This window comes from Callospermophilus lateralis, chromosome 1, assembly GCF_048772815.1.
Source record: "Callospermophilus lateralis isolate mCalLat2 chromosome 1, mCalLat2.hap1, whole genome shotgun sequence".
In the NCBI taxonomy this organism is placed as follows: Eukaryota; Metazoa; Chordata; class Mammalia; order Rodentia; family Sciuridae; genus Callospermophilus; species Callospermophilus lateralis.
Genome location: NC_135305.1, coordinates 168,921,120 through 168,929,092, shown reverse-complemented (window position 1 = coordinate 168,929,092; position 7,973 = coordinate 168,921,120).

Genomic DNA, 7,973 nt, shown 5'->3' with positions numbered 1-7,973 from the left:
GTTCTTTATATACCCTAGAGATTAGTGCTCTATCTGATGTGTGACAGGTAAAGATTTGCTCCCAACATGTAGGCTCTCTGTTCACCTCACAGATTGTTTCTTTTGCTGAGAAGAAACTGCAGCCAATCTGGAGAGCAGTATGGAGATCCCTTGGAAATCTGGGAATGGAACCACCATTGGACCCAGCTATCCCTCTCCTCCGTCTATGTCCAAAGGACTTAAAAACAGCATACTACAGGGACACAGCCACATCCATGTTTATAGCAGCACAATTCACAATAGCTAAACTCTGGGACCAACCTAGATGCCCCTCGGTAGATGAGTGGATTTTTAAAATGTGACATATATACACAATGGAATATTACTCACAATAAAAGAGAATAAAATCATGGCATTTGCAGGTAAATAGATGGAGTTGGAGAAGATGATGCTAAGTGAAGTTGCCAATCTCAAAAGAACAAATGCTGAATGTTTTCTCTGATATAAGGAGGCTGACTCATAGTGGGGTAGGGAGGGGGATCATGGGAGGAATAGAGGAACTCTAGATAGGGCAGAGGGGTGGGAGGGGAAGGGAGGGGCAGGGGATTAGCAAGGATGGTGGAATGTGATGGACATCATTATCCAAAGTACATGTATGAAGACAAAAATTGGTGTCAACATACTTTATATACAAACAGAGACATGAAAACTTGTGCTGTATATGTGTAATAAGAATTGTAATGCATTCTGCTGTCATTTATTTAAAAAATAAAATCAATTAATAAAAAAAAGGAACATTAAAAAAACTCTATTGCTTATTTTAGACAGTAACAGTGCCTTTTAAAGTCCTCTTGTGCCTCCCAGAAGCATACTGGTTTCTTCTCCTAACACACCCCTGTCCATGTCCCCCTGAGACTCCATGCCCACACAGCGGGGAAGGGTTCCTAGGTTCTCACATTACTGGTGCAGCCCTGCACTGGCTCCTTCCGAGGGCCTGACTCTCCTCTGTCTACCCGTGACTTCCACCTTCCACAGGCAATGGAGAGTCCTACCCAGCCCCTGGTAGGGTCCTGGGGCCCAGGAAGGCCTGCAGGGAACTCTGTTGAGTGGGTCTGTCCCTGGAGGCTGCCGCGGCAATGGAGTGTCAAGGATGCGTGCTCTGCCTTCCAGAAGGACAGACGGACAGAAGCTAAAACAGCTTGCTTACCTTGGCCAGGCTTTCCACCATGTGGCCCAAATACCTGACAAGCACAACCTGGAGGAGGAAAAGTGGGCTCTGGGGTGATGGTTCCAGAAGTTCAGTCCACGATCAGCCAAGTCCAGGGCTGGGGGCCCCCCAGGAGACAGAAGGCCATGGTGGGGGTGTGTGGGGGAGGAATGCTGCTTCTTCATGGCAGAAAGTGGGGTCAGAAAGTGGGGTCAGGGAGTGGCGGGGAGAGGCCCCCTGCAGCACAGTGGGACCCACCTGCCCCAGCCACGCCCCACCTGCCCACAGTTACCACCCAGTCGGTCCACCCAAACTAGGAAGGACTGGTTAGGTTCTGGCTCCCAGGACCCAATCAGTTTACCTCTTGGGAGAGAGCTCCCATCCAAACTGTCATATCTGCCACGTGATACTGAGCAAGTCCCCCAGCTCGGGGGCTTAGTCTCCTCTCAGGCCCCAGGGCAACTCAACCACTTATGTCTTAGTCCACTTTCTGTGCTATAACAAAATACCTGAGACTGAGTGGTTTACAGCTTGTGCACGGAAGCTCTTCTTCATCAGGAAGGTCATTAAATGAGAGGCAAGATCAGCCCTGTGAAGTATCTGCCCCAGCGCCTTGGAAAGCCCTGAATAAATATCAGCTGCTGTTACCCTTGCCGTTATCATCATTAGCATCCACTCACTCTCTGTCAAAAGGCATCCGGGTCCTCTGCTGAGAAGTCATTACTCACTGGAATGGAAGCCAGCCAGAACTCCTGCCCAGATTGAAGAGACGCAGCCTGGTGACACTCTCCCACATGCAGTGCCCAGAGATGAGCTGAGTGTCATTGTGGTGTTGGGTTATTTTGAGACTCGGGAGCCAGAGTAGCCTTCAATCTGAAAATGAAAACCACTACCTGTGTACTGTAGTGGGGGAGCCAGTGAGGATGAGAAATCTGGACTTAATTCCCTAAACAACAGAGGGCAAAATTCCTCTAGGCCTCAGTTTCCTTTTTTTAATATAAAATGGGCACAAATTTAGCATATCTGCCTCCCAGGATTCCAGGGAATGACAAGTGAGACATTTTGGTGTCGTATGATTTTGCAAAGCTTTAAAACTCAATACAAATGTAAGAGCTGTCATCTTTCAAAGTCAGTTGTCATTGTTCTTCATTAAATGCTCAGGAGAAGGGAATGGGCTCAGGCGACTCAACCACTTATGTCTTAGTCAGATTTCTGTGCTATAATAAAATACCTGAGACTGAGTGATTTACAACAGAAAAAGGTTTATCTCACAGGGAGGTCCAAGAGCATGACCCCAAACCCTCTTGACTTCTGTTGAGGGTCTCATTTTGGAGCATAGGTAAATGGGGGGAGCAGGTGCATGCAGAAGAAGCAAAGCTCCTGGGGCAAATTTGCTGTATTAAAAACCACTCTCACAGTTACTCATAAGCCTGTCTCAGGACACCCAACTCACTCCCCAGAGAACTAAATCAATCTCTCAAGAAGCATTAGTCCATTTGCAAGCGCGGAGTCCCCTGTGTCTTAATAATCTCTTAAAGATCCCACCACCTCTCAACACCATTAGATAGAGAATCAAATTTCCACATGGGTTTGGGGGGACGATCCGCATCCAAAGCACAGTAACATGCAAGACCCAGAGAGCTCAGAGCCTGCGCTGAAAAACATGGTCTATCACTCAAAAAATTGGCCATAAACAAGATCACAGGTTGATAAGATCCACAGGGGTGCATGCTAAAAGGACACCCTGAAGTCCTTAATGAATGGCATTTCAGAGACTCAGGCAGGAGAAACGTCCCTGTGACCCAGGTCTCACAGGCAGATGATGGAGGAAGACTGATTAGGACTCAGTTGTGCAGTGTATTTATATGGAAATATAGACACTGGGCCGGGGTTTTCACAAAGCATAAATATGCCACAGCAAAGATTTTCAGTACAAATACAAATAGCCCCTAATATGTGTCAGACTCTTTATTAGGTACTATATGTACTGTTAATCCTTCTCTGAATTCTACAGTAATCGATATTATAAATCCCATGAGGGGCAGGGACTGAAGCCCAGAGAGGTTCAGTGATTTACCCTGGTTCACACAGCATATTTAAAGTAGAACAGAATTTGAACCAATGCCAAAGATTGAATTCTTTCCACTCTGTGACCTCCTGCTTCATGTTCAATATATAGTACAGTTTCTTAAAACACTAATTGTCTTAGTCACTTTCTCTTGGACTTTGCTGATTTAAATATTTTCAGCCAACACAACGAGGGCTTGAATATGACTCAGAAAGCCTCGGGACTTCTCTCCAGTCGAAGACCTCAGAAGGATTATGGAGAGGGAACAGATTCTCCTAAGGAAGAAGTCATTTGGGTGAAGCAAGGCTGGAATTGTCTGCAGGCTATGTTCCCAGCCAGAGCTGGGGGAGGTCAACGTTGACAGGAAATCCCAAATGAGAAATGGGATTGCTCCGCTGCATGCCAAGAAGGCTGCCAAGAGTCATTTCATTAGGAACAGTCTCCTGAGCAGTGGAGAGCATGCGTCGTCCGATAAGGGTGGAAAAGCAAGACCACAGTCAAAAGTCCAGAACCTTCCTCCAAGGAGGGACTTGGCAGCACCCACTCTGCAGCACTGGGGGTGTCCAGGGTGCTCCCTCTGATAACCAGCCATCTCCTGCCAGTATTTCTTTTTATTTATTTGTTTGTTTGTTTTTATGTGGTGCTAAGAATTGAACCCAGTGCCTCACACATGCTAAGCAAGTGCTCTACCGCTGAGCCACCACCCCAGCCATCTCCTGCCAATATTTCTGTGGTGATCATGGATATGGATAAAGCATGATCGATCAGTTGTCAGCGTGTGTACACATGTGCATGGGGCAGAGGGTCTGACTTGGGGAGCAGGGTTGAAATAGAGTAAAATCCATAGCAGTGGCCAAAGCCCAAAGTTAAAATGTCCAACTTTAAAAATACAGAAATGCCAAAGATTTGAAAAATAAAATCTGAAGTCGCTTTAAGATAAAAGCTCGTGGCTTTTGCAGGAACAAAGGACTCTCACAATTTCACGTTCATAGAATAAAAAAAAAAAAAAAAAGCTAGGAATTCATGCCGTCTTTAAATTAGGATCATCATGTCAAGGATTCCTCTGTTATTGCCAAGTCGGTGCTGAAGAGGCCAGTAATTTTGTCCGGGAGGGAAAAGCTACGGAGAACCGGAGGTTAAGCCACTAATCCAACATGGACAGTGGAGTTTGCTGACAGAGTGACAGCTGGGGTGTGGCCGGGCTAGGGCTGCCCAACGTTTCCTCTTTATTTGCATCAGGCATTTTTGGATTAGAAAGAGAAGTCAGAGAGATACAGGAAATAAGCATTTGTCGAGGGGGGTCATGGATCTGGCATTCCTGCCTGGGAGGCGTGGGAAGACCGTGGAGAATTGGAAGGAGGCAGCTAAGCGAATGGTCTTAAAGTGGCATTTCTATAAGGAGCACAGAGCTGTTCCTTGGATGGTTTGCATGTGTGCAGGGCTTAAAGGGGCTGACAGAGAAATGCAGGGCTTTCTTCTTATTAACCTTGCATGACTGTGGGCAGGTGGCATCAATGTCCCCCCTCATCTCAGAGATCTAGGGAAGGCCCACTACGTGCCAGCCTTGCCCCAGTCCTGGTAGAACCGGTGGTGAACCAGAGAGAACCACCTGCCTGCAGGGAGCTTTGGTTCAAGTGGGAGCTGAGAGACAGAGCCCCGCTCTCTTTTTCCAGGTGGTGTTAAGTCATATGGCACTGAAGGGGGAGTCGGGGGAGAAGAGAGGAAGGGCTCCTTGGGAAAGAGAGAGTTTGAAATATTTTTCTCTTAGGAGAAAACATGTGAGGGGAGAACTCAGCAGGGGCAGGGTTTCAACCCTACTGAAATGGGACCTGAAAATTCAGAGTTTGGGGGGACCATCCTGGAGAATGTAGACTATTGGCTTCCCTGGTCTCCACCCAAGGGGTTAATGCACTGATTAGGCTAAAGGCTCAGAGCCCATCATTTCACCCCTAAACTCTCTTGTAACTGTCTCCCACATGCGCTTTTGGGGGAACACCTCCTTCTAAGCCATAGGAGACAGGGGAGAATTTTGACCTGCTGACTTCCTGAAAAGATCACTCTGGCTGCTGGGCGGGGGGGTGGGGTGGGGGGCTGGCCCTAGAGTACTGAGGCCACTTACACAGGATGGCTGAGGCCGTAGACTATGGCCGATGGCACTGTGTTGGGGAGAAGTTGTCACATGTGGGTTGTATTTCAACAAATAACCTGACAGAATGTGATGGTGTGTTGGAGAAATAAGAAGGGAGGTCAAGGAAGTGTCCAGTTTGGGGCGTGAACTAAGCGGGGTTGTAGTCATCAGACGGAGCTGGGGGAAGCTGAGCAAAAGCAGGCTTGGGTGGAGGATCACTGCAGTATTTGGTGCATGGTGACTTGGCCTGTTTGCGCAGCTTTCAGGTGGGGGTTTTGCACAATGCTGACACATAACAAAGAGTCAATCAATGAGGCAAGAAGTGCAGGGATTGGGGGGGGGGGGTAAATCACAGCCTAAGTCGTTTACATTACAAAGGCATATGACCTGTTCCTTTCAATTATGTATTTCCCTCATACATTTCAATTAAGATAAATTTAGAAGGAAAATTTTCTCCGTGTCATCCACCCATACCTTTCTGCTTCCCGATATTTTCATGCTCAAATGAGAGAGTTGACAGGAGGAACTATTTGAGTGTCTGGGATCCATCATCCACGAGAAGCTTGGTTAATCTTCATGAGGCTCCCTCGGTTTATTTATTAGGCAGTAAATCAGTGACAGAGTTAATTGGAACTGATCTCTTGGCAATATTTTCTTTACGGTTTCTTACATTCAAGACAAAAGGGAAAAAAAAAAGTTGCATTCTAGAGAGAAGAATTGCAGCCTCCAAGATGTAGAAAAGTGATTCTTAAGGAGTTTAAGGGTGACATTTATATTTAGAAGGAGCTCAGCCCCCTGCTGTGGAGTAGAAGAATTGTTACTGGTCATTAATTAAAAGCTCCCTGCTGTTCCCCCCAGGAAGGATGCTGCACACCCCGTGTCCAAGGGCAAAGCACCTCCAATCCAAGTTGGGGGGGGGGGGGCTGCTGTTTGGAGCATCTATCTATCTTTACAACATCAGGGGTTTGCTTCTAATTTGAAATCCCTCTTTTCTCTACCCTGGCAGGCTTCATCCACCGGGCACATCTCTTCCAATTGTTAGCACTTAGAATCTTAGTTTTAGTTTCTCTGTAGGAGCTGGTGATTTTTTTTCTTTCTTTTCTTTCTTTCTTTTTTTCTTTTTTTTTTTCTGTATAAAGGGCCAGGAAGTAATTATATTAGACTTTGAAGGCCACATAGTCACGGTCACAATGACACAATTCTGCTGACAGAAGGCAAAATCAACCACAGTTGTTATGTAAGCAAAAGGGTGTGACTACATTCCAATAAAATTTTATTTGCAAAAACTGGCCAGGGGTGGGATTTGCCCTTGGGCTAGGCCTTATACTAACCTCTGCTCTAGAAGATGACTCTCTTTCTGATGATACCCAAATCCCTATGAATTCCAGGTACACAATACAACCCATTCAACCCATCATGTGAAATAGAGCCTTTAAATCTGTTGATAATTCATGTTGAGAGAACTAGTATCTTTTCAAGTTTCATATTATGAACTTCAGCATTTGTAATTCAATTGAAGAAACATTGTACTGCAATGAGGACCTATAACAAATCCCACTGAAACCTGAAACGTTGTAGCTTTAAACAACCACCACTTATCATTGTTCCCCAACTCTATGGGCCCCCTGGACGGTTCTGCTGGTGTAGACCTGGTTTGCTGATCTTGGTTGGCCTTGCTCATGTGTCTGAAGACTGCTAGCAGGTTGGCTGGGGCTGGGTGGTCTCTGATAAAATAAAATAAATAGAATGACTTGGTTCTACATTGCCTCTCATCCCCCATCATGCCACTGTCTAGCTGGAGTCCAAGTGTGAACAAGGGCAAGGAAATAAGTGAATTATTAAAGGCCTTGTAAGACTTAGGCTCACAATTTCCACTGCACTCTTTTGACCAACCCAAGTCCTAAGGCTAGTCCAGAACCCTCCTGAGACAGGCCCATTAAAGTTCAGGACAGAAGGAATGAACACAGGGAAGCCATTAACTGGGGTCATCCTTGCATCCGTGAACCACCATATCCACTCCAATACTGGTTCCTGACTGGCCCATTTCCTCAGGATTGGGACGTCACTTTAAGCAGGAGGAGGGTGGAAAAATCAACAGACTGACTCCGATCCTTTGAAAACATAGGTTTTAACAGATCAAATTTCTAGACTAGCTGAAAGGTGGCATTAGTTGTTTTCCCCTGTTTCATCCTGCTGAAGAGAAGTACTTACAATTTCAAAGTCTGTCGCCAAGGGCCCCCAAGTTAAGACTGAACAGAGACAAGAGGCAAAATGATACCCAAATATTCCAGTTCTATGGACAAATGAAAGGTAGAAAAAAAAAAGGGAAAGTTTGTCAGACAATAAAAACACCAACCCCCCGAGCTCCCGACCTGTGCCCAGCAGTCCTTCTGCGGGCACTGGATACTCACTGTTGGCCACCTGAGTGTTTGGGGCAAAACATGCCACCAGAAAGCACATCAAAGATGTTTCTCTTCTTTTAAAGCTGGCTCCATGGAAACCGTATTCATTAGGACCCTTTGGTGGCAAGTAACGGGACCAACTCGAGCTAACTAAGGCACTTAAAGGCATATCTAGCATTAGAAGGACGC